This window comes from Clinocottus analis, unplaced genomic scaffold (assembly GCF_023055335.1).
Source record: "Clinocottus analis isolate CAN_PGR_092001 unplaced genomic scaffold, fCliAna1.0.p SCAF_2, whole genome shotgun sequence".
NCBI lineage: Eukaryota > Metazoa > Chordata > Actinopteri > Perciformes > Cottidae > Clinocottus > Clinocottus analis.
The window spans coordinates 11,094,017-11,121,173 of NW_027175931.1; the positions used below are offsets into that span (position 1 = coordinate 11,094,017).

Below are 27,157 nucleotides of genomic sequence, written 5' to 3' on the forward strand. Positions count from 1 at the left end.
TTTACACCAAAGCTGCAACACATTTACAACTCAACAACTTTACTTACTGCACTTTCCTATCCTTCCCTCATTCATTCAGAGTAGACAAATAACAAGGAGCAGGGAGGTCTGTGAGGTCTGGGCTTTGGGACAGAAGAATGAATTGGTGTTAAATGTAAGTCAGAATCAAAGCACTTGGACCACAACCTGTGTCAGGGGTCCATCTCTGTGAAAATTGGTAATGGAGCACTATAGTAGAAACACAAAAGGAAGGTCCAAGCAGAGGCTTGCATTGCCTTCCTGAGCGGGAGAGGCTTTTGTGACACATGTCTCTGGAAAGAGGCAGCCAAGGGTATAAAACTCATTATCCTTTTGAAAGATCTGCTGGCTTCTCTATTAATTCAATGGCTGCATCTCTCTTTCCATCAGCCCAAGTGCTAAATGCAGACCAAATGAACTAGTGCTTCACCCACTGTACAAGGTAATTAAGGGTAATGTGCTCGCCAACTTCCGGGCTTTGATTGCGGGAAACGCTATCTGATAGGTAAAGATGGGGAAATAGTTCACAAGGACAAGAGACCTTTGATAAAATAGAACTATACGGATATTATTAAGTGATTTAGCATCGTGTTCATTTGAATTTAAAGTCAATGTATGTGCTCTCAATGGTTATTATTACTTTTGTGCCTGCTCCTCTTGTCTTTGGTAAAATAACTCAAGTAGATGGATAGGTTATTGTGCCATGCCACGTACTGAGTTTCATGTTTTACTCAATACAGGAGCCTATTTGTTCTTCAGTTTTTCCATGGTGTTCTTACATTGCATAAGAGAAAATAACTTTTTTCTTCAAACCAAACCCTCAAGGAAATATGTGGCCCTTCTAAATAATTGTGCAACGATAATTCAACTCTGATACCAAAGCCAAGGATGCTGTTGCAATTATAATAAGATCTCTAGATGCCATTTTCTCATCATACCCTGTCAGGACTCAAGATCTTTTTTTGCCTAAATCTACCTTGTAGGATGTAAAAAAATGCATGAATGTGATCGAGCCTCTGTGAAAGAGACCAGACACTATTTAAAAGCATCTTTCCAGAGTCCAATGGAAGACATAAAGGTGCAAGGTAAGGGATTGGAAGTTTTTCGATTGCCTTTCAATATGGCGATGGCACAAACTGGTAAAAGTGCTGACAGAACCAGTGTTTACTTGAGGGGAACTGGAGGATGGGTGCTATGTTTTTGTATTAATGTTGTTGGTCGGTTGGCATTAATAGCTATAACTGTGTGAGAGCAGTGCAGAGCAGCGGCCGTGAGCCAGTTATTGGGGCACGCTCACATGCACTATCATGCACTAAAACTCAGCCTTGCCATGTCAACAAAGCGAGGAGACGTTTGGATAACATTTAGAGGGAGAGCGACTTCATTCTTTACTCAGGTAGACACTACTCCACTATATATTTAGATAACAAATAGTTGTTTGCTGCTATATTAATGTTCAGAATGTTGAGTGCAGCTCCTTTAAATAGTTACATTATTTGCTCATTTTGTTTTGAGTAATGCTCTAAAATTAAAGCCGCCAATGAAAATCTTGAGAAAACCAGCAGGAGCATGCTAGATTAAAACAGTCATCCAACCCGATAACCCAGCCGAGTGTTGTCAACTCTTTTTTGGAACAGTTGGAAGGGTGCGGTGACATATAAACCACACTTTTTGTCAAAGCATTTAGTTCTCAAATGCTGTTTAGATGTAAAGAGAATTTTTACCAAGATATAAAAAATGTTTTTAAAGAAGATAACCAACCCTCTTTCACGTGGTTCTGTTTTAGGTTTGTAATCTGACCGCGAGCACCGGACAAGGTGCAGACCAATTGATTTGAATCTGGAAATTGTTAGTTGACGACGGATTACCTCAAGTGTTTTTTTTTGTTTGTTTGTTTGTTTTACAAACTGGATCAAACGCTTTTCCCCATAGCCCGGCATCGACTTCTACTTCAGCAACTTCATTAGAGGTCTGCTTGTTTTGGTGCAGCCGGCTGATTAGTCCACCCTGTCATGTGTTTAGGAGGGATCCGATTTGTTTTTCCTGAAAACATGCCAACACAAAGAAACAGAGCGGTGTGCTAATGCAGGTTTGTGTGGCCATGCACTGAAGATGTGGCCCATGCCATGCACTTGGATGTCTTCAAAAAATACAAAATAACAAAGCAGCTCATAAGCTTATCAGCCACCCATGCAGTGGTTCTCAAATGGGGGTACTTGAAGGCACCCCAGGGAGTATTTGCGATTTATAATGTATATATTTAAAACTAGCATAAATAAAAAAAATCCTTGTATCAATATTCAATCATTTGAGTGTAAATTCTTAAACAGCATTTTATGTATTCTGTATGAAATCAAACACTGATGGCAGAGTGCTATATGTATTACATGGTTTTTCAATCAAGAAGGCTTTGTGCTGAGTAGGGGGTACAAATAATTCCACAGGGGATACGTCACTGAAAAAAGGTTGAGAACCACTGATGTAGAGCATTGACCTATTACTTTAGCTCGTTCCTTATTGTTAACGCCATGCCAGCATTTGCATCTTTAAAGTACAAGATTTGATTCACTGGTTCATGTATCAAACATAAATCTTACAGATACTACTTGTAAAAAACATGTGTCTGATTCAAACGGACACTATTCCGCTCGAGGCTGCAATTAACTTAAAAACCTCAATCTATAGAGAACAGTAAAAGTCTGCCTTTTAATTTAATGAGTTTGTACATTTTGCCCTCTTCTCACTGAGGGATGCTAAATCAGGGTGATTAAAGTTTTTTTTTAAAATTTTTTAGCAGGTAATGAAGGTTATCCACAAAAACATTTACTAACAACACCCATGTTATGGTGTTAAAATTTACAGATTGTAAAATATGTTCATCCTGAACAGTGTGTTCATTTGAAAGCAAAGACATTTAATTAAACGTTTTTGACCATGTAAATAAGGATTACAGATCAAAAACTCAACATATTTATTATTTTCATTATTCTATAAACAATATTTATCTTTCATTTCTTGGTTGCATTGACATTAATTAGTAGAGACTCTCGACAGCTATCGCAGCCTTTTCAATGTCAGATATGTGTTTGTATTTGTAAGTGTGTGTGTGTGTGTGTGTGTGTGTGTGTGTATGTGTGTGTGTGTGCTTGTATGTGGGCCTTCACGCTCATGCACATGTGCATGTAAGAGGATGAATAAGTTGCGTCTCATGCTTGCCTAATAGCTGTTTTATTCACTTGAAGCAGCATGACTGGGAACTATACCACAGCCAATCAGATTGTCTGACTGCATGGCAAAATTGCTAGTTCCACACTTTAATCAATCTCATCCGCAACCCTGCCGTGTGCACTAGCAAGGAGGCAGAGGTGCTATCATACCTAATTATAAAACCTTGCTCACAGAGGATCTGGCGACAAGAAACAGATTTTCTGGTGTGACTTAATGTAATTATAGCCCACACACCTATCATAATGTGAACCAGTGGACTGATGTGTTCGGTCTCATTAACGTCGGCCGAATGCGCCCTGTACAACTTCTGTCCTTTCAGTAAATGCATATTTATTCTGCAGTTAATAAATCTTCTGTTGTCACTGAGGGTCAATAGGAAAATAGTTAAAACCATAAGCATAGAATACAATGGGACGCAGTCAATAATTATGATGATTGATGTCAAAATCATCATTTCTGTGAATAAAAGGGAGCCTTTCATGGAGTCCCTCTGGGCCTATGAGCGTGAAAGCCAACGACAGAGAAGCACATGAGGGAGCGCTGCCTTTGTGTTCAAACTTCCTTGGACAAAGAACTTTCAAGGGCCGATGATAAAGACTGAAACGCAACATTGAGATAAAGAGATGAACATTAGAAAGCTGTAATCTACAGCTCTTCTTGATCGTTTCTGACAGCATTTCTCAGCAGACCCCCCTTTGCCACTTTGCCTTAGACAAGAGGGACATCAGAGAATAAAGCTTCTAATGTTGCTCGAACATTAGCCAGGCCATGTAATTATCACACAATCACTTTATCACACCAACATGAGCATATAGTAGTTGATGAAACATTTGAGTAGATGGATTTTTAAAGACTTTTTCACAAATGTCACCCTAAAAATTTGATTAATGTGGCTGTATAAATTAGTTAAAAACATCACTACAACCTCAACAGGATCGGGGTCTGTCTACTGTATTTACAACGTCTGTTGAGGGAGGTAAAGAGAGAAAACATGCAGTAAGCCCGTGTCCCAGAATACACATCCAATGGTTATGGATGAGAGGGACTGTGTAATGACAGCTGTCTCAGAAAATAATAGCTAGTTGTATGTTCAATATGGCAAGTGTTACTATATCATATATTCAGTGGTGTGTACGTTACATATTGTCTTGCATGTTTTCAAATTGCATGTTTGAACGTCAAGTATATCTAAGTACAGGTTATATTTATGATCTAAGTTGGAGGCTCATTACACTCCGGAATAATAAGCAGAGGGTCTTAACCAGCGTGTGTGTGTGTGAGAGTGTGTGTGTGTATATTGAATGCATTTGTGTCTTGGGAATCATTGTTTATATAATGCTCTCCATTTAAGTTCTGCTCCACTTCAGCTTATTACCTGGCACCACTGCAGAGCCATGCCGCTTTAAAATAACAGCTAGCCAAGTGCAAATACACAACTAGCTGATGCAGTACCACAGAGACTACAGAGCTGCAAAATCTGCTGAGGTTTATGCAGAAACAGGAATGGCAGCTGTAACTTTTAAAAGCCTTTTTTTACTGACACACTATTCAACCAAAAATCTAATTAAACCGAAAGATCACACAACATAATAAGTCAAGTGATACAATAAATAAAGAAGGCCCCCCTGTCGTATTTCATGATTGCAATGAAAACCGCTGCAAAAGTAGTTTGAAGAGCAGTGATTCTTCACTTAATAAGCAAAAAGATGCAAAGACGCCGCCTTTGAAGGGCCTGAGCTTGTTTACTAACAGATGAAATTAAAAAAAATGAAATCTTTGGCAAACATTGTATCTGGCACAAACACACAGAGACTGCAGATGGTCGAAATGCTGCAGATGTTGACATGGAGTCCTAAGATCGAATGGATGCACACTACAAGATTCTCTACCTGCTATTGTTAAGGCATTAGCACCAGCAAAGTGTTGCCAGTAGCTGCACAATGACATCTGATAAATTGAAAGCATAGAAGTTGTTTACTGAGGGTTTGCACCGATGGGACCCTGCCAGTGTCAGCATGATTACAGGACATCCACAAAGCATAAAACGCAGTCAGTGGAGAACTTGTCAGTGGAGCACTCAGATTGATGAAAACGGATATGGCTAGGTGGGTTAGGGAGTGGCGGGTGCCAAATGACAAAAATGATGGTGAAAAAACATAAAAAGCAGCAGTGTGAATTGCATTAACATTTTGGGCTGCAGGTTCACCCTCCTGTGTGCATACAGAGTAGTGCAGTCTCATCTTTTACTTCATCTACTGACAGACTGATGCTGCTATTTTGTTCAATTCCACTCCCACTGGGTTGGAAAACTGAAAGCAATTCATCAGCACAAAGAAGCCCGCCCACTTATTTTTCTCTTGAATCAGCTGAGCCAATGTGGATGTCTTCATGCCAACTAATGACCATCCCTTCTCAGTAGCTGTTGGCAAACATTGTAGGAGAGATGAGTTATTTCTGACGGTGTGGTGTTAGAGAATGAGCAATGGTTGTCATGGAAAGACAGCAGGGAGTGTGATTCATTGTACTGGGCCACACTGGCGTGGGCTTGTCTCCAGGAGCACAAACACACTCGGTGTCTTTTCTACGCTTCAAGACTCCGACGTTCTCGAGATAGAGCTTGCTTTGGAGTAAGGGGTTCATGCTGCTCTACAGCCCTGCATACGCAGACGTGTGTTAAGATTGACAGAGTAGAGGAACTTTGTAACTTTAGCACGTCCTTTTGTAATAGTTAAAAACGAAAGCCAGCTCTACAGCTTTCGTTTTAATCAGAAGAAATTACATTTAATCTTAATTTAATTAGAAAGACTGAGACTTTCTGCTGGGCCCACTCAGCACTTAACATGTTTATTGAATGCCTTGGGACAGTGTACTTTTTTAAATTAATGCAAGTGGCTTCCAGGATTGGTTTTGGTGAACACGTGATGATTTAATACTGGTGAGACAATGAAATACAATGCAGTTCAAAATAATACTACAAAAGTTATAACTCTGAAAATGGAGGGACCACAGTGGCAATTGTTGTAGTCTCTGTTGTACCAATCATCAGATAAATATAAAATCACACCTTTCCTGGTATAAAGCAAGCTATTCTATTAAGCAATGCGTACACATATTTGATTGGCCAACGTAGCTCCTTGCAGGATGACATAGCCACGTGTTACGACAAAACCCAGGCTTTCTATTGTTGGTCGACTTTGCCTATTTCTGCCAAGGTCCTTTGTATTCAACTCACTTAAAAGTAAAAATATATCAAGAATATACGACCAAGAGAGTTTTTATTGCGTCCTCACCGCAAGAACTAGAGACGATTATTCTCAAAACACCATTTGGAGGGACTCGTTTCGCTCCTATTTCAGCGTATATTCTCCTAATACAGGAGGAGCCGTGAGTAAGGTAAGTGTACTGCAATGGGTCAAAGACATCAGTCAATGCAGCACCGGCAAGAGACATTTAAAAAAATTGCCACGTTAACAACTGACAACACAAAACACAAACAACAGCTGGTAACGAAAAAAAAGTTCCTCTATGGAAGTCCCCGAACTGTTTGTTCCAAAAACACCTAGTCTTCCCAATGCTTTGTTACAATTAGTCAGGGAATGGGTTTTGAACATTAATAGTAACAGCTGGCGAATGGCAAAGGATCAGCAGAAAGTCACATTGTGATTGCAAAATGAAGAGCCTGCCATCTTGACTGGATCAGTCCCAAAACAGTGTTAAAACTCAAACAGTCGTTAGCCTTTGCTGCCTTCAGCCCACCAATAACTCCCGAGTTACCTCGATGGAGCTGGTTCACAGCACTGTCACGGCCAATGCCATAAGCATGACACTCATATTTTATTCAGGAATCAGGATTTCAGGAAAAGTGGTAACAGTTAAAGAAAGCTATGAGGAAAAAGAACATGTATTCCTTTATAGAAGGATGAATCCCAATGGGTCAAATATGACGACAGAAATAGAAATATGGATTGCGTAGTATGTCGCGAGCTCCTGCCAAAGCTTGACACAACAAATGAGGAGATCATTGTTTAAAGGCTTTAAGGCTCATGACAATAGTTGATAATACAGACAGTACAGACCAATCCCAGCTTCACCGCTTTATGAATTTTTGTCCTGTGGAAATTTAAATAAAAGAGAATAATTGTGTCAAAAAATACAAAAATAAAAATGTTTAACTGTATGCTATAACAATTTTGGTGGAACCAATAAAGAAATACTATCTATAGGGGGAGTAGTCTTATGAGCAATGGACCAATTTTGGCCTTGAGAAGAAAAGCATAACACTGATCCTCGACAGTGTTGGCTATATATGATAAACGATAAGAAGCAAAGGTGTAAAAGGACATGCATTTATGCATGGGGGTGTTGTTGAACCTCTGGATAGTTTATTTTTCTTTAGTGCATCAGTAAACCTGGAAGAGACCCAAACCTTCACCCCTTCAGCTCCGATTATACAACAGAACAGCTGTGTGTCTGTGTGGTCCTCTCGCAGAGAAAAACGCCATCACCTGAAAGAAAATGGCAGCACCTGGTTCACAGCCTGTGGTTCAACTTCCGCATGAAGTCTCAAGGTATCTTCAATGATTATGACACAGCTTCCTTCCCCATCTCTCATGCTCATACATTCACATATACATTTACTTTCTGGTCCTTTAATCAACCCCCACCTACTCAGTCTTGATGCCACAGGAGGAATTCAAGTCAAAGTAACAGGCCTTTCTAAATAAAATGAAAGGGATGAGTCGAGGCAAGATGGAAATGAATGGCACGAGTTAATTTTAAATCAGTCTGTCAGTGTAAATTAGTAGAGATGAATGATAGTTTGGACTGAGAGAGTCAGAGAGACAGATTTGGGAGTCGGAAAGAGATTTAAGGGGGTAGTTACAGACTGAAAGAAATCGAAAAAGAGAGCCATAGTGACAGTAAGAGACGGTGATGGAGAGAAAATCCTGAGTGTCCTTTTGCAACGACAAAAAGACAAAAGATTGTGACTGAGAAAGACACACTGTTGGTGTGTGACGGCACTAGGATAATCTTGGCGAAGATGAAGATGAGAAGGAGAAAGAGGATGGTTATTACGATTAAAACAGTAACTGTGTGATGGTTGTAGTTTGACTTCTGGACCCGAGGGATGGAAGACAGACAGTCTGTCTGGCAGGCGAGCAGACAGCGAGTCCTGAGGGGATTCCAGCTCTCAGTGGGTGCCATTACCTGTCACTCAGCATATCTCCCTCAACAGGCCTGGCCTACAGATAGAGCTACTGGCATGTAATTGTCTGGAAGGTCAAGGGAGACCAGCGGTCGGTTTGATGAGAGGAAAAGAGAGAAAGGTTAAGAGGGAGAAAAGCTATAAGAGCACAATGCTGATGAAAGAAAAAAAGAACTTTTTTTTTAGACATCGGCTCGTTGGAAGGAAAGTCAGTAAGTGCTTCTCATCTCTTGGAAAACAACTTATAGAGACTATGTATACAGTCATGGCCTGAAGTAACAGGGTGGTATATGTACTGTAATACTATGTATTTCCTGTGTAACATCAGAGACACAAAGAGGCTGCTGCCTAAAAGCAGCAACGTGCAGGCCGGGAAGAGCTCCTGGCATTTTGACGTGGTATTTTAACCTGCAGTAAACTGACCTTCATCATTGAAGGAGATGCCTTACAGTTGATGACAGAAGCACTTATTTCATAACATGCTGAGGTAAAGACCTCAAACAACTCTGATTCAACCAGCTGCCCGTTCTGTGCGATGCCGTGAGCTTGAGGACACCGAATGGTAGATCATGAAACAGGTGCCAAAAAGATTACATTTGCTTAAAACAGCTGTTCCTCAATTCATGAAGGCAAACAGCTGTTCAAACCGAACGGTATAGGAGTTAGACTATTCACTGTTTAAAGGAAGGGAGTGCTTAAAGATAATTATCCGTGATATATTACTGCATGTTATCGTCCACGCTTAGGACATCCTCGGTTTTGTACACAATCGATGTATGCATCTTTCTCTACCACTAATTGGGCCGATTAATAGATTAGCAGAAACTTCCAATTTAAACTCAAATGTGATATTTCAGAACTTGTTTCAGTTTTGTTGAAAATAAAATGGATACATCAATTAGGCTGATTCATTCTGAGATGCCTCAACTTTTACACTTTGCTGAAGGACTGGAAACATGCTGCACGCATAGCACTATAGGGCATTTTTATGTTTTAATCATACAGTTAAACATAAAGTCTGGTGAACATTTCAAAGGGAAAAAAGAGACTGGACCTTCTCCTGTTATCCGATTGTACCATATAGCCGTTTCCTGTATCTTTGAGCCTTTGATGTGAGAGTCTGGGTAAAATGGACAGACATTCAGGCACTTCAATGGGTTAAGAGCCCCTGAGGGGGTCAACGCTCATCCTGTGGCTTTGGGATGTGCTACAACATAATCCACCACATTAAAAGGACATTTGCAACCTCACTCTCAATCACTCATCTCTCCTCCTGTCAGTCCGCCACATTCTGTTTACCTTTATTTATTTCTCTCGCTCTTTCTTGCACTAGTGAGAAGTATACTCTCACTCTCAGTGACGTCCACTGCACATGAAGTATAGCTTTTGTATCACCATTGCAATAGGACAAGCAGGGATACTGCTAAAGTCATGGACTCTGAGTATCCATCACCTGCAGAAACAAAACCAAAGCTTCAACAGTATCTGCACTCTGGATATGCCCCGATACGAGCTCACAGTCATATATCTTTCCCCTCTCCCTTGCTATTGCTTTCATTTTCCCTTTGAACTTTCAAGGAGACAAAAGATAGTCTGCTTTTTTTCACCATTTTTCCATTACCATCTGACCCAATCAATATACATTAAGTGATTAAGGGGAAGTCATTAGCTGAAAACAAAGCAGATATTTAAACTAATGTAGTGAGACTTATACAAAGATTTTGGATAGCTTGAATGAAATGAGATAAATTACCCGAGATCATAATGCCGTGATTAAACTGAAATTATATCCAAAGGAAAACAATTACATGAGAAAATAGAAAGTAGAGGGAATTCACTGGCAATTTGAGATAGCAGTAGGATTGGATTGAGCATGGTCAGAAAGACATATACTGGTGAGTCTAAGTTTATCCCTACGTTGATGCTGCGAGAGATTCATATTGGCCTGCAGGGGACAATGGGCCGTTTTCAACAGACATAAAGCACATGACTACAAAGATAAGAAGCTGGAAGAGAAGGCAGAGATGTACAGAGAAAAGGCATGAAGAGATGTCCACGGGGTGGAAGAGCAAGAAAAGTAATTTGTGAGAGTTGGGGTGCGCAGCGTGAGCAGGAAGTATTTGAGGGACATCCACAGTCCCCATAACCTATCTTAATAAAGCTCCAGAGAGAACAACCCTGGGCTCTGTGTGTCCCACAGCCACTGCTGTACCTCCAAGGATCTCATGCCCTCTGCTTCTACAGAAACAGTACCCCTGTTTCTCCCTCTCTCTTGCTGTGTCTACTATCTGGTGCTTCAACTGAAGGCTACTTGTGCCTCATTATACCTGCACCTAAACACAGCATGGGCCCCAGATGGCTCGGTGGGGTCTAACGCCACCATGGCACTTCTCTATAAATGAGTGCTGAAAGTAGAGTCGGTGTCAGATGTTATCATGCAGGTACGGACTATAGAGGTTTCCCTCGTGAACAGAACAGGAGTGTTGACAATGTAAATGGTAGTCCTTGAGAAATCTCTCAGGATGAACACTGTGTGCTGTTCTGATGCGGTGTGCATCTACGTGTAGCTCTGCTTCAGTTTGTGTGAGTCAGAAACAAATAAAACAACATGCTTTTGTCGGCGGGAGTTGCAATAGGACTAGTGGACCAGTGTGTATGCAGCTGATAAGGTGAGGAAACCAGGGACAGGGCAGGAGATGACACGGGTGAGTGGGAGTGGACGGTAATCCATGGCGCTTCCCTACAGGACAGCACTCTGTGTAATCTTAGGTAAGGAGATAGCAGAAATACAAGAGGGACAATCATCCACTGACCCAGAGCAATCAGAGAGCCGGTGATGGAGACCGGAAAAGCAAAAGAGGAAAGGAGAAGAGCTACGCAAACACGCGTGTTAGCACACAGTGACACCTGGAGACCTGTCAATTGATTCAGTGCAGAGCCAGTTAATAACACAGTTGGCTGCCCGGTGAAAATAGCCTACCTGTCTGCACACTGTTAATAGACTGCGACACCGCCCTAGAGTCCCTGCAGTGTGAGTGTGAGTGTGAGTGTGAGTGTGTGTGTGTGTGTGTGTGTGTGTGTGTGTGTGTGTGTGTGTTTAATTGTGCCTGTGGGTATATCTTATCAACAGTGTCCATGATGTCCTGCCATGCCATTAGTCATTTCTCCACCACCTGCACCTTAATCCATCTGATTCTTTGCTGTTTACTGGTCCGAACTTCTTACTTTTTGACTCATTGGATGTATGATGATCGAAATGTTATGAAGCAAAGTACTATGCAGCGGCTCAGTTAAAATAAGAAGATTTCACAAAAACTAAATGAAATACTATTTCCAATATTCTTATAGTTTTACTGTAAAATGTTTGGCCAAAAAGAATGGAAATTAAAATGTGAAGAGGCAAACTATTTGGATTCATGTTAATCAACATCAAAATAGTCCTCTTCCTTGAAGTTTTTTTTTTTTCATGAAAATAGATAATCATGTTTACTTGATTTACTGGCACAAATTGTCATATTTTTTACATTGTTTATTTTGTGGTTGCAATGTGTGCTTTGGTGTCACATAAAATGCTAACTCTAAGCTCCTACTTTGAGTCCAAATAATCAGACGTGAAAACAATATCGTAAATTGACCAAGAAAATAATTAGCTCATGAAAACACTTACGTGTGTCAACTGAAAATATCCAGAGTTAAACTGAAGCACAATCACACAACTTGAGTACTGCACTCCGGTCAACATCAGACCGATTTCATTGCAATCTTCTCTTTTTTTAGTCCAGCTATTTTTTCTGTCATTTGATTTTGATTAACTGTGTCCTTATTCATGTTTTCTTTGTTCTTGCGACATTGTAATGTTGAGTTGGAACAAAAACACATTCACTCTTAATCAGTTACTGTTTCACTGTTATATTCAGACTTCTCATCTTACTGTCTCTGTTTAATCTCACACACAAACTCAGCATGTCTCCTGATAGCAGTGAGACTGGGGAACCTGTAGGTTTCTGTCTGAAAGAATGTGCAGTTCCTTTGTTATCGTATGACCATTTCTTTCAAACCGCTCTATGGGACGAGTTGGGGAAAGGTTTCCGATGAGGCCAAAGACTTCATGAGGGTTTCCTTAGTGGGTCATGATGAGTATTTAAGAGGTGGTTCTTTGAGAGATCTTTGAGCAGTCTTGGATGTGCAATTTGTCTATCACCTTGTACTTCTGACTCTGAGCCTTCCTTGCAACAAATAAAGGTTCCTGTTTTAATTATTTTACTCCTAGATGTCAAGTGAATTTTTCCTTCAGGCTGTTTTATGGAAACCGAACCCCCCAATCTTTTTTTTATATATCAAATCCATTCTTCATATCAATACCTTCATCTTCGCTTTCTTCTAACCTTCAACTCTTAATAAAAATAAATTGCATTTTAAATTAGATATATCATTCCTTATTTATATTAGAAGTTTGACATTCTTATGTTAATGTGCAATATAACACTAAACATACTTGAATGCAGTCACTAGGCAACGGCCACACGGGCATAATTAACTGTGCACCATTGATACAACATCAGGGATTGTGTTACATTTTAGAAACCAGTTTGTTTCTGAAAACTCACTACAATCATCCCTTATGACGGAGGTTTTATTGATCAGTCTCTCTTGCTTAAGTGGAATCACAGAAAGAAACCATATTTTCTGTGACTAATACATAACTGTTGTGCTCTGCTGTTGCCTGTTTCCTCACAAACGGAATCATATCTGGTGAAAAACTTCCCTCGAACTGCAACCAAGCCAACTAAAAGTCCCTCCCAAGGTTAGTAAACCATTAAGCAAGATGCCATCCCTTGCCTCCTGGTGAAGAGTCTGCTAAATTACCATGAACACATGGCATTTCATTTCAAATCAAAACAGCAGGCAATGCAATAGATGTACACACAGATAGAAAGATGGATAGTAGGGCTAGTGAATGCACACGTTTGTGTTAGCACACAGGTAGGTGCACACACTTGCACACAGAAGGCATCTGTGTCAACAGAGGTGGTGCTTGAGGCAAGGATGGCATCTGCCCATGGCGCTGCAGCCGATGTAATGGCAGAGGGCCTGGCACCAGCTGGTGGGGGACGCTCTGAGAACTCGCCAAACTCTTCACTGCGAGCCATGATCAAAGATGTGGCATAATGGAGAGGGAAAGACAGAATGGGGTGTCAAGGGAGGAGCGTGTAAATCTGCCATGGGAGAGGGGTATCCATATGCAAGCGTGTGTGTGTGTGTGTGTGTGTGTGTGTGTGTGTGTCTGTGTGTGTCTGTGTGTGTCTGTGTGTGTGAGAGAGTATAATTGCTCATGCAGGTACAAAATGGATGGATGAGATAAGAAAAGCCATTTGACAGCAGAGCACAGCAATCAAATCAGGGTGCAAAAACACCAACTGCTTGTTAGAAGGTCGGTATTAACAGACTACTAGGACAAATACATTGCAAAAATATGTTTTCTGAAAGTTGTTTTGGTAAATGTTAAATCCAGCAGTAGTACTTGCGAAAATGTTGAATGGAAAGGTAAATTATTAAAGGTCCCAACTCTACTTATGCGCTATTGATTGTATGCATATCAGATGTGCAAGTAACCAACCAAAGATGCTAAAACAGCAAATTTAATCAAATTTAGTAAACCAGCAGAGTAGCAGGCTGAATTCAGAGGCTATGCTTCCTTTTCAACTTCACCAATACATTAAACATGATGCCCAAGTAAACTGTTTTGCTATTTTGTGTCGTGTTGTTAAGCCAACACCCATTTCTGAAACCCTGAGTTAGCCTGAGGCTACTGTAACACATTTTAAAAATGGCCTTGGCATTTCAATAATTGAATGCACCTTGTATTTCTCAAATATGAACCCTTTGCTTATTATGGATGTTGACTCAGATAGGTGTTCTGAAAATAGTTGTATCTAAGGTTTTATACTCAATCTAAATAAGTCAACTATATATATATATATATATATATATATATATATATATATATATATATATATATATATATATATATATATATATATATATATTGTTTATCTTTTTACAACATACATTTTTGTTCTTCTTATTTTGCATTAATTCTGTTTGTAGTCTTGTCTCACTATCTGATGTGAAAGTGAAAAATAATGACAACTCAAAGATTAATACTTCTCAAGGTTTGTTATTGAAGTTTGTAAAGCCACATCCAGCTGATATTGAACATGGCCTACAAGTTTTGACACTACCTAACACACCCAGCTTGCCCACAGATATAAGCACTCGCCCACCTCCACAAGGCCTGCAGACAGATTATGTCCCTGTTGCTGCACTTGTAATTGTATTGGTCAAGGTGCCTGTGTAGAGTGGGCTGGGACCGGGGTAGATTGAGCAAGCCTCTGTGAAGCTCCATGTCAGATGAATGGCTGCAGCTGTTGACTCCAAACGAACCAGAGGAGACACATGGTCATCTTTACCCTCTGCAGGTCAACAGTGACAAGCAGCACAAGAGAAATTGCAAATATGAATTGGTAGAAAGAGGGGAAAAATGAGAAACCGTATTGTATAAACAAAAGAAATTATACTTCAGAGAGAAATAATACAAATCCCCTGCTGCACCATCCACAGCCCCTACCGACTGCAGTAAGGCAGAGACAATAAGAGAGAAAAAAACACATCCATGGTAGGTCAATGAAACCGCTTTGCCATAGAACTGGGCTGCATCTCCCCAGTGCTCTAATCTCAACTATTACTGGTGTTTTCCCGCACTAATGGAGCAGATCCCATAGTCTGTGATGTTCCAAGCTCACACCCATTGCCATCAAATTGAGCTATAAAGCCATACATGCTTGTTTCCCGTACTGCAAGGACAATGTGCTACACGCGTGTTTGTGTGTGTGTGTGTGTGTGTGTGTGTGTGTGTGTGTGTGTGTGTGTGTGTGTGTGTGTGTGTGTGTGTGTGTGGAAGACAGTGAAGACTGCTCTCTAGAATTAATTGTACTGAGATAGTTCCTAGTGATGTCAAACATGTGTCAGTCACAGTTAACTCAATAACAGGATTGCATTATAGCCTACAGGGTGTTTCTACTTTAAACGTACACTCCACTAATTCATTGAGTTGTGAAAATCACTGACAATGAAGAGATTCTGTTCACATGCAGACACACTAGAGGGCTAATTAGTTTAGTTAAAAATAGGTATGTAACCAACCTACCATTCAGTCATCCCTGAATATAACCACCTGCAATATTGTCATTATTTACAAATTCTATAGATGCAGTTACTGAGATGAAAACGTATTTAAAAGAAGGAACGTTTGCTTTGTTAGGTGACCAGGACAAAACATTTCAAGGTAAATTGAATTTGATGAAAACATTGAAAAATGGTGTATTGCTATTTTCTCCATTAAAACACATAAAATACTAGTAAGCTACTTTCTGGTTGTCCCTGGCAGGACTAATTTATTTACTTTGTTTCTAAATAGGAAATACATATATAAATATTTATGTTAGTGACATTATGTGAAAATGTATTTGTTCCATTGTAGCTTTCTTCAAACCCATGCAAAACAAAATCATGCTTTCTGCTTTTTAATAAGTAATGTTGTATTCAAGTGATGCAGAACACAATGTAACAGCTACTACTGATGTCGCCGTCGAAGCATAACGATTGTACCACTGTAACGAGCGGCTAAATACAGTAGGAGCAAGCTCCATTTGTGGCACAGACGCCCCAAAGAGCCATGTCCGGTTGCACGGTGCATATATATATATATATATATATATATATATATATATATATATATATATATAGTATGTGTATACAGTAGTCCCTCGTTTATCGCAGGGGATACGTTCTAAAAATAACCCGCAATATGAAATTCGCAAAGTAATCAGCTTAATTTTGTTAGAATTATTCTACATGTTTTAAGGCCGTAAAACCCCGAACCACACACTTTTATACACTTTTCTCAGACAGGCAGTAACATTTTCTCACATTTCTCTCAAAGTTCAAACTTTCGCGGAATAAAAAAATAAGCCCAAACATGTTTAACAAATTTCATTTTAATGATCAATGTACAAGGTACTCTGACCATGCCTCTTTGTTCGGGAGCCGCTGCGCTGTCTTTTTCGCCAAACGTATTCTGTACCGAACGTATTCTGTACCGAACGTATTCTGTACTGTACAGGAGACACTGCACGGAGAAGATTAACTGACAAGGGCGTACAGTCCCTTAGCAAATCAGGACGCCGAACACAATGCGCGTTCATACTTTAGCTGAAAAAAATTAAAATTAAAATAAAAAATCCACGAAACAGCGAGTCCGCGAAAGGTGAACCGCGTTATAGTGAGGGACGATCGTATATGTATGTGTTTATATGTATGTGTATATATGTATGTGTGTATATATAATATATATACGCATAAATTAGTGGCAAAAGCCGTGGCATTTCGTTGAATTATTGGCAACTGCCTACTTAATTTGTGGCGTCTGAGTTGAAAACCGGAAGTGAACCGGACATGCCTCTACGTCATTAGGGGCATCTGCGGAAAAAAACGTACATGCCTCTATGAGGTGCCCATGCCACGAATTGAGCTTGCCCTCTCTCGCTAAATAAGCCGACATCAGAAAAGTTAAAGTTTACCCTAACCCTGGCAGCACAGTTACAAATATACAGATAGAGACATAAAATACCTGCCTTGTTGAGGCCTAAGTACTGTATATGCATGAGCTAGTGCATTCATCTATGTCATTGGCATTGATGTTGTGTTGTTCTGCTCTAATCAAAACCCAGTCAACAAAAGCTGTGTTCCCCTGCTACCTGCCAGTAGATAATAGCTCTCCACAGGAGAAAAAATGAACATTTCCAGCATTAATAGCTATATTTTTGTGAATTAAGGCATAAGCGCAAGCACTGGCATGAGTTCATGGAGCTTGCATGGTTGGTCGTGGCAACAAGTATTTAGTCATTTTGAGACCAAAGATGTTATAACAGCAGCGGTGCACACAAGCTGCAGGTGTAAAATGGTTCGACAGGGGGAATAAATTACAGTTTTTGTTTGGCATCAATCATGATTAATCAAATCATCTCCTCTAATTTCTTTTAAGGGCATTGCTTTCTCCACAATGCACTGACTGTAATGGACGAGGAGAGTCGAGATCCGCTGCACAAAAACAGCCCCTGCTAAGAAGAAATAGATGTCCTTGTCCGGGTGATGCAGTGTTGTAAGATGCAAATGTGGAACGGATAATAATAAACAAAGGAAAAAGCTTTCCTGCTTCTTCTATGCAGGGCAAAGTGTTAATGTGTCGCCTCAGCATGTTAACGGGGACTTAAAACCAATCTAAGAGATATGGAATGAATGCATGAGGCATAATGTTCCTCTTAGGTTGACATGAAATGTCACATCTGAGTTCTTTATCTGGAGAAACAAGAAAGAATCAAACACTCTGACCCGCTGGTCAAATGTAACACCTGAGTTTCTGAGGCAAAATGTGATGATGTGAATATTTTATGGATAGGAATGATAGCTTACTGCTGCAAAAACAATACGTCCAACTTGAATAATGTTGAGTTGCAAGATATTCGTTGCAATCAAATTTTTACAAGAATAGTTAGGTGCAAGCTGACCATTAAAATAGGTTATACTTACTATATTTATTCATTTGTAGTGTTATAGGCACAATCCACAATAGGCTGTATCCTGCGCCAAAATACATTTTAAATTGGATTTAATCTTTTTAATGTGAGGCCTCAGCGGTGAGTTAGACAAACCAAGTAAGTATTTTCCAACGTTAGTCTTTTCAGAACTAAATTCTTTGTTTTACCGTCCCTCCAACACAATGGAAATTATTGATTGGGGAATTCTGTTCTATACTAAATTTGACATTAAAAGATACTTTTGTTGATCTGATAAACTCAGACAGCTGAAGCCTCATATTAAACTAAGATGGGGAATGAGGACTGACGATTTTGCCCCAAACCTCTTCCATGGAAGTGCATGGACATAAATAATATTTACATTAACAGGTCTTAACATAAATATGGGAAATGATTGCTCTTGAGTAGATTCAATATTACATTACTGCAGCTATTCAGTGTAAAGAATTGATTGACAGCTGAACGTAATATTTAATGTAAAAAGGCTATAGACCACTATAAATAATGTGCCATCTCCACATCAGCATTCACCTCATTCCATGATTCTGTTGTACAACGCCCGGGTCATATCCTTTATTCCACACCGAGACTATAAAGCACAGTGAAACTGTTCATGGGCTCATTTGTACTAAGCTCAAGCCTTCCATCTCAGCATGTAGCAAGCTCCATTACACATCTACAAACATCACCACACAACTTCTAATTAGTTTGTTAATAATTTAAGTACCAATGTTTTCATGTTTGTGTGTGTGTAGCTGAAGATAGTCAAACAAATTTTTTATGAGCACATATAGTGTGTACACATGCGTGCAAATGAGCAACGCTTCATTTGAATTTGACTTTACCAATCCCAGTGAGAATTAACATTAAGTCAGAGGGGTGTGTTTTGTGTGTGTGTGTGTGTGTGTGTGTTTTGTGTGTGTGATTGAAACTAAGTATACACACACACACACACACACACACACACAGTGTGACTTTATCAGATTGACTGAATAATGTATGTGGTAAGCACAGGGGCAAAGCAGTGTGCATAATTGCACAACATCACTCCTGTCTGCCATGCCTGCCATTAACTAAACGATTGGTCCAAGCACCTGCCCCGGTAATTAAAACCTTAGAGATTAATCATAAAGTCCCCCTCTTTCAGATGATGCTGAGGTTGAGATTTGTCTCTGCATGTACTCGGGCTCCACTTGACTCAAAGCATACAATTTCCTCCCATAAAATCCTGAGCAACCATTCAAATCGGGCGACTGACTTCTGAGGATACATATCCTGTGACAAAGAACATTGTTGCCTCCAGGCACACACACTGTAATTTAATTAAGCTCCATATTCCTTCTGATATTTCTTAATTACATTTGCTGGCATCTTAGTGTAACAGAGATAACTGGGCATTTGGCTCATGTAACAGGGGGTCACCTAAAAAGGGCTTTAGCTCAGATGTGTCCTGTTGCTTGTGCGTACACATGTCTGCGCGCCATTAACCTAGCGACTTGCACAACACAACTACAAGCAAGGAGATTAATCATGAAGTCTACGAACATGGCTCCCAGTTGGATATCAGCCTCTACTTTAACCTCCGTTCTTAAGAGACATGTGAAAATGTCACATCAGAGGAACGAAGGCTACGATTCAAAACAACACATTCCCTAACAGTACTTTACTCTTCTTCTTTGCCAATGTGCCATCTTCCCTGTTCTTCAAGTGACAGTGAGTTAAATGACTTCATAGTTGTCAACTGGAGTCAAGAGTGTTTGAGGGCAAAACAAAGCTGACTGGAGGCAAGGGCACAATGACTAAGCCGTGGTGGTTCCAGCAGCCAGCCTTAATAAGTCACTGTGAGTGTAGGGTTGAACTGAGGGAATTGACAGAGTGCTACTGCTGACTTGTCAGTTTTAGCTCAGCAGGGCTAATTACACTATAAGGCGCTACCTGTGGAACTAAATTTCACAGATCACACTACATGCCCCAAGTGTCCGGACACACAAAGGACAGCACATGTGTGTGCACACATACAAGACCAAACACGCGAGACATTGTGCTCACACTGCATGATTTTACAGTACTTGTTGTATGCCCAATTCCCACATCGATGCAGGGAGCAATGTGGCCTTTTGGAAAGAAAAAGAAAGAAGTGGACTGTAGTTGATGAGCATGTCGGACATTCATGCTAAAGTGCAGATTTGAAAAAATGGGTATGTTTTAAGACTACAACCACTACTGTCACTGGTGTTTTATTTGCCTTAGCTTTACAATACCTTAATCATACTGTAGCTGGTAGCTGGTGGAATAAATCTTTTTTTTTTTAAAATCATTTAAAAAAAAAATGCATTCAATGTGAAACATACATGTAATGTAATGCGATCTATAATTGTGTTACATTTAAGTGTGGAGTCTGAAATAACACACAATCACCAATCACAGAACAAAAAAAAAGTGTTATTTAATATTTCTGTGTGTGTAATGTTAGGTTACGGGTATTTAAGCAGCACACACAATTGCTCCTTGGGAGGCCGGGTAAAGATGCTGCAAACTCATCCTCTGCTGCTGAGAAAGTGAAGCCAATTGAATCTCGCCCACCAAGAATCCTCCAACTTGTTCTCCTACTGAGTGTGGAAAAGAGAGCAAAGAGATTAGTCTGACTTTCTCCCGTGGAGTCAGTCCGCTCCCTCAATTCTCGCAGGTGCTCTCGAAGCGTTCTTTTCGAGTAATGTTAGGACAACTTTGCGTTTATTAAACCTCAGGCTGGATTTCTTGCAGTGTATGAGTTGTGAGTACAGCAGCAGGTTTCACAGAGCCTGCATGCACCAGTATTTATTTTTGGCTAAAGTTTTGGGTGTGGAACTGATTTATATTATTGGTTCTTGTTAACTTTCAATCAAATAATTTTTTGTAATCTTACAGGTTTGCAAGTGCTACCAAACCCACTAAATATACAAATCCTAATCTCCAGTTTAATGCAGCTTTTAGGCATTTTTTTGCGCATTGTTTTTGTTTTGCAGATTACTCACAGATCTCACCAACCTTACCAAATGAAATCTCAGAAAACGGTTTCCATCCGACAGGCTAAACAAAAAGCAAAATTAAATAAGTATCTGCAAGCTAGTAATGTGAACACTAGTTACAAAGACATATATTAGTGATCAAGACAGAAGATAATGGAATTAGGGAACAACACTGGTCCTGTACAGTGCAGTGGAGTTTAATTCACTGCATGTTATAAAAAGCCAAGGCAGCAGTCATATATACATATACATATACATGTATTATACCTTCAGTAGTTCGCATAGCATAGTGCAAACACTAGTTCATAATGTGCTAATTTCTCAGCTAATGTTACCTCAAAAGATTTTGATGTAGAAACATAGCATTTTAGAAATGTATACCTCAACAAGTATCTACAACATTTAACCATGACTGCATTCACTTATTTACTTACTTGTTTTTTTTTTAATCCAAATTTTATACTTTCACTTGTACAGTTAAATGTTCCCTGTTGTTGTTGTTGTTGTTGTTGTTGTTGTTGTTGTTGTGGTTGTTGTTGTTGTTGTTGTTGTTGTGTTTTATGATGCACCCTCCGCCAAGACAAATTCCTCGTTTGTAATAACTTACGTGGCAATAAAATGTTTCTGATTGTGATTCTGATGACAAGCTCAAAATTCACAAAACCAGCCCAAAAATGAAGAAACATGAGGGTCGATGGAGCGTGATCAAAGCTGGTCAATTCTACACCTCGATTGGTCAGTCTAAGTTTAAGGGGCCGGATTTAGTAACGGGTCAATAAATTGTCAGATTGGGATTGTCAGCTGATGACATGATTTATGGACTTGGTAAATGTTAAATTCATTTGTACTTGTAAAGGACGTTGCTCTTAGCGCTTTTACTCTACCCGTCATTCACCCGTTCACGCTCATGCATACACTGGTGGGAGGGGCTACCGTGCAAGGTGCTGCCGACCCCCTGATTGAAGGGTGACACGCTCTACTACCTGAACAAATGCAAACTTCATTAACTGCAGAATTGATTAAAATAGTTCTGTGTCAGATGTTCCACATTTGAAACAATGTTGACTGTTAAAAAATGCTGTTTTTATAAGTGCTGAGAGACAACCTATTAGGGCTGGGCAAAGTTGAAAAAAATTAACTGATTATTCGCATGATTTTTCTGCGATTAATCCCGATTAATCACATTATGCGACAAATTCAATAATGAAGTAAAACACTAGTGTATTGGAGCTTTTATTTTAAAGTAATGTTATCAGAACAATATAACAGCACTCTGGAGCAACAGCAAGTTAACATACACACATATAGTTTATAAATATTTTTTCCTTTTTTTTTCTCTGAACAGGTACTATTTCTTGAAGATGTTATAGACCAGTAATTAATTAGCAATAAGTGCTTTTCATGTTTTCAGTTCAGTTTTTCTTCCTCAGTGAGAAAAGTCCAGTCTGTGTTGACTTGAACAAGTGCACTGACGTCTGCTTGAACGAGGTGGAGATGTGAAGGACAGCCGACAGGTATCAGCAGCGGCTTTGCGCATGCGCGATTAATGTTCAATCCGGGGACGCGGAACTTGCAGCGCGAGCTGCAGGTGACCTCTTGTGAAGCTTTGAGAGGCGACTCGCTCCGCGGTGCTCGTTAAGGACAGATCATTAGAATCATTAGATTCCCCTCCCAATCCTACAAAACAATACGTGCTTTCACGTCTGGCTCAAGTCGGCAAATAGTCCGGTAATGCTAGGGAAGCCCGAGGGCGGACATAAATTATCACCTTCAAAGTAAAAGCCCAAATTTGTAAATATTTTTTTAAATAAAAAAATGCAGTTAACGCATGATCAAATAATTGACGCCGTTAATTGATTGAAAAGTTAACGCGATATTAACTCGTTAACTTGCCCAGCCCTAACAACTATATAATATGTTTAAACAAGTATAGAAACAATCATAAGTGAAATGTATTCACTGACTACAAAGATACAAATTTCACTGGATAATACATCATAACCATAACTCTTGTTAAAAGAACAATATATTCTAATGTTGAAAATGTTCTAATTTGGGATAGTATGAAATAAATCAATGTACTTTATCCTTTTGTATTACGTAAATTATGTTATCAATAAATAATGTTAATAAAACAGTGAAATGCCACCGTACTGCAACGACCTTTGCTTTGATGTTTGATTGCATAAAAACATCCCACAATTGGTTTGTTTCCTGTCTAGACTGCAAGTGTATCGTATGTGTTTTTCACTCGCGCGCCTCACACAACAGATACACTCTCATTTTAATCCAAGCAGAAGATGACAAACCATTATGGATGTAAAAGTCCAAAACGACATATGTATTTGCCTATAGGTGGCATGCAATGTGGGATAATCGCAGAATGAAAATATCGTGTTTTTTCTTTGAGAGGAAATTTATGAGTCTTGGATGCCCAGGGGCATCCGAGAGGCTAAAAAGTTAATGAATAAATTGGCAAAGAAAAGCAACAAAAATAGACAGCCTAGCTTCTGAAGTGTCCCCAAGTACCCACTAATAAGAAATGTGATTTTCATGAAATGTCAGTGGCAGGAGAATATCTGTTTTTTATTAGATTCCCCTCCCAATCCTTGCATAACTCATTCCAAGTAAATTGTATATTGACAATGCATACATGTTTTGAAATTAGATTCAATGATAATCCATAAAACAAAGTACATATTGATAGATTTACAAGTGGAATAACAGGGTGACAGATTGATCCATCTATAAATATTTAGCAACTTCAGATGTTTTAAAGGTTAAGTAATATATATATATATATCTTTATTGTAGCATGACATTTGATATGTTTATTTCAGGGCATTGTAGTGCACTACAAATCAATATCATAGAAGTTTTGGTTCCACAAATTATGAACAATAAAAATGCACTGGTCGGAGAAATTGTCTGTTGCTTAAAACAGATTTCCATAACAATAGATATGAATCCATACTCTAGTTAAAGAGAGACTACACATGCTCTAAATATATATATGTATATATATATATATATATATATATATATATATATATATATATATATATATATATATATATATATATATATAGAGAGAGAGAGAGAGAGAGAGAGAGAGAGAGAGAGAGAGAGAGAGAGTTTCATGGCAACACAACCGCTACGTTTAGCTTGGTCTCAAAGAAGGCCTTCCCTCTGATCACGACCAGTCTGAGGGCTTCAGAGAGAGGAGAGGACTTGATGAGATGGCCGCTCTGGACTTATTAATAAACAGACATGTCCGCTTCCCGTCTGTCAAACTCTGATTTGGAATCTCTTAATATAAAGTAAAATTGTTGATCATTAGAAAAAGGTGACATTAAAAAAAAAACCTCATTGATCACTTTTCACCATTTTGCTTTACTCCTACTTTTTATACATTCTAATATTGGACTGGACAGAAGCAGTGTCTGTGTGTGTGTGTGTGTGTGTGTGTGTGTGTGTGTGTGTGTGTGTGTGTGTGTGTGTGTGTGTGTGTGTGTGTGTGTGTGTGTGAGTGTGTGTGTGAGAGAGAGAGTCTTTTTTTATGGCGTGAGTTCTCTGCAGTGAGAAAATAGACGGCTGGCAGGGCTTTTTTACTTTATAATGGGGGAATACCACCTACAACAAAAAGCTGCACCATATGGTACTAAACAAGGATTCTAATGTAATATTATGCAAAATCTTCCCTTGCTTAATTATTTACTCAAGTAGCAAAATGTCTGAATCAAAAAGAGGTCTTCTCATCAGAATTTTCTGTCATTGTGTGAATTGATTTCCCCTAATATATTTAATGTGTTTATCTCCTTAATTTAGTCTATTAAATGCTATTCATGATGAGTAAAAACTTCCCTTGTCTCGTTGGTATTTTATAGTGATTATTTATACTCTCTTGGATCAATACCGCTCTATTAGTACTCTGCAACAACTTCCAACAACACTAGGAGTTACCACAGCAGGGGAACAATGAAAGGAAAGTAACCTTTTATTTGTACCTATTTTACCAATCGGAAGGTTGATCAGGGGGCATGTCGACCTGCCATACATGCCAACTTATTTGCAAATGAAAGTACACTTTATCCCGAGATTTGCCAAACACAACAGCAGAGACAAAGATAAGTTCCTTACTGAGCTTGCTGCTGGCTGCTGAATGGTCCTGGCGGGAATGTGGCAGGGGCGGGAGGTTGTTTTTGGCCCTGATACATTCAGTGAAGGCCAGACAGTGACATTACACCAGCCAGGCAGGACTCGTGGGAGAGCCACGTTAAATACCATCTCCCGGAGCACAAATGGCATGGAGTTTGTTGTGGTGTTTGGGGGAATGTGGTTGTTTCCGTGCCTTGGTGTGCCTTGCAATGTGTGTCCGGCTGCCTGTGCGCGTGCATATCTAGGCCTTGTATACTGCCTCGTGCATAAACACACACACACATACATAGGCAGAGCTCCCACAAACACATACTGACATTACTCTGGCAAAGAGACTGGTGTTGTGAGTAGATGACATTAGAAGAAAAGCAACGGGCCAGATGCTTAATTATCCAGCAACGATGCAACATGACTCAGACAAACAAAAGCTTTCATCGCTGCAGAGATGCTTTTGTACTATCAGGTGTAAGGTGGCCGAGAATGCGGAGAGATGGAGCTACTTGTCAATTATCCAACAATATTCACAAAAAAAGTGATGCTTTGTTCTTGGTTTTGTTGATACAATGAACTTTTTGTTTTCAAAATACAGCGACGATTTAAGGCTCTGTGAAACAGAGCAGACGGGAGAATGGCACAACACATATCTTGCTCAAAAATAAGGTATGACAGAACAAGATACTGTTCAAAGTTGACAGTTGAACTCACACCATTTTGTCAAGACTCCAAATACTGGAGGGATAAATAGATGTTCTCACACAATAGGAGTCAAGATCAAAGGGAAAGATCAGAAATAGGCTGCATTAAAGATCCAATATGCATTTATGAGCCTCTAAAAGCTGGAAATGTCTCGGAGTTCAACTAAATAATGTTTTCATCATTATTGAAACACATTCCTCAAGAAATGAGTGCACTGCACTGCAGTTTTATAATGTCCTGGATTCAATGCACAGCTCGAGAAGAGACTCGCTTGCACAAAGGCAAACTATTTGTTTTGAATCATTTGAGTTTACTTGATGTTTAAATAGCCTTACAATAATCACATGGGGCTTTGTATATTGATTTTATGTTCATAACTTCCACCATTTTCCCCTGACAACAAATCTTCCTCTCAGCTGTGTGTTCCTAAAAGTTTGATAACTGTGCTATAAATATAAAACAAGCCACTCATAGACAATGATGGGATCAGTCTGGGAGCTGGGGAATCAATCTGACTTTCAATCTCCATCTTTACCTCAACTACCTCAACTACACACACACACACACACACACACACACACACACACACACACACACACACACACACACACACACGCCTCCGTCCAGTTCAATATCAGAATATATAAGCCTATGACAAAAGGTCTACACATAAATAAATTAAAAGCGTGTCAGTCAAATGTTTGGTGCACGGGGAGCAAGTGACAGGGTGTCAGAGACCTGCTGACTAGAGGAGAATAATAACCAGAAGGAACAACTCCCATTGGTTACCAACAGACTCTGGCAGGTTATGAGACTTTTGAACCATGCTTTCTCAGCTGCAACGTCTAGTCAGCTTTAACCGTGGTCCAGCAACCTGCCAAAGCAGAACATCACAGAGGTTTCTGCTAGACTTTTTGTTGTTGTGTTAAACTGCTGGCTTCATATTGACTTTGCCAGAAATGATGGAAATCCTATTCTGTACTATTTTAAATGGTCCCATAGTGACGTCAAAGATCGCAATATATGCTGTAATGTGTCAGTGAAACGTCTACTGAGCTTCACCTGACATTCACAACAGGGGGGAAAGCAACCTGTACATAAAACATATTTAACCTCTGGGTTAAAGCATAAATCAACATTAGGATTTAAAAAGAGTCAGGACTAAGACCATGGTTATGGTTACAGAT

At 39.5% G+C, this 27,157-nt stretch overlaps 1 protein-coding gene across 1 annotated transcript in view; it reads right to left on the bottom strand.

The window, feature by feature from the left end:
- Nucleotides 1-27,157, bottom strand: part of grik4 (glutamate receptor, ionotropic, kainate 4) — a 266,801-nt gene that overhangs the window by 114,283 nt on the left and 125,361 nt on the right. The window lies entirely within an intron of this gene.